At 56.8% G+C, this 1,084-nt stretch overlaps 1 long non-coding RNA gene across 1 annotated transcript; it reads left to right on the forward strand.

Moving 5' to 3' along the window:
- The first annotated feature begins 223 nt into the window (after positions 1 to 223).
- Positions 224 to 871, forward strand: LOC107199141. Its single transcript, XR_001519171.2, has 2 exons — positions 224 to 310; positions 371 to 871. It is a non-coding gene; the product is annotated as an uncharacterized LOC107199141 (long non-coding RNA).
- The last annotated feature ends 213 nt before the right edge of the window (positions 872 to 1,084 follow it).

Here is a 1,084-nt window from a genome sequence, read left to right on the forward strand (position 1 = left end):
ATCCTCTGCAGGGAGCACCCAAATCTTCTCCAGAGAGCACCTGGACCCCCAAATCCTCTGCAGGGAGCACCCAAATCTTCTCCAGAGAGCACCTGAACCCCCAAACCCTCTGCAGGGAGCACCTGAACCCCCAAATCCTCTCCAGGGAGCACCCAAATCCTCTCTAGAGAGCACCAGAACCCCCAAATCCTCTGCAGGGAGCACCCAAATCCTCTCTAGAGAGCACCTGGACCCCCAAATTCTCTCCAGGGAGCACCTGAAGTCCCTAAATCCTCTCTAGAGAGCACCTGAACCCCCAAATCCTCTGCAGGTAGCACCTGAACCCCCAAACCCTCTCCAGGGAGCACCTGAACCCCCAAACCCTCTGCAGGGAGCACCCAAATCCTCTGCAGGGAGCCCCTGCAGTCCCAGCCAGCGCTCTCTGGCTCTCCACAGCCCAGATGTTCCAGCTGTGCCCTGCCAGCTCCCTGCTGCCACCGTGGCCCCGAGGTTTTTACATTTCCTGTGGGGAAAGGGCCCAGCAGCCTCAGTCTGGGTTTATTTCTTTTCTCTGTAGTTCTATTTTTTAGGAAACCACTTTTGCAAATCAGCCACCTGGGGAGGGAGGGAGGGAGGGAGGAGAAATTCCTGCTTTTCCCCCCATCCTGGGCCCTGCCAGGAGCATCCCAAGGTGACCCCGAGTCCTTCCCACTGCTCCTCCAGAGGCAAAACTGCAGGAAAAGCCTGGGAGAGTGGAACAGAGCAGGTGAAAACCTTGGGGCAGGTGAATTTGGGAAGTGGGACATCCCTCAGGGCACGGCCTGGGCTTGGCATCGCTCCTGGCCTCCGAGGGCTGCGGATAATTGGAATTAAATGGAGCAAATCCCAGGTGCTCTTGGGGCTTTTTTTGGGCTTTTTTTTTTTTAATTTTAATTTTTTTTTTCCCCTTTTATTTTTGGGAAGCGGCCCCTGGGGATGTCCTGCTCCGTGTGACGGGGACAGGTCCCAGCTGGATCCAAGGAGAGCAGGAGGAGTCGGGAACACGCTGGGATCGGTGCCCTGAGGGGCCTGGGGGAGGGTGGGGAGTTACCCCAGAAATTCAGGG

The sequence above is a fragment of the Parus major genome, unplaced genomic scaffold (genome assembly GCF_001522545.3).
Source record: "Parus major isolate Abel unplaced genomic scaffold, Parus_major1.1 Scaffold456, whole genome shotgun sequence".
Taxonomy (NCBI): Eukaryota; Metazoa; Chordata; class Aves; order Passeriformes; family Paridae; genus Parus; species Parus major.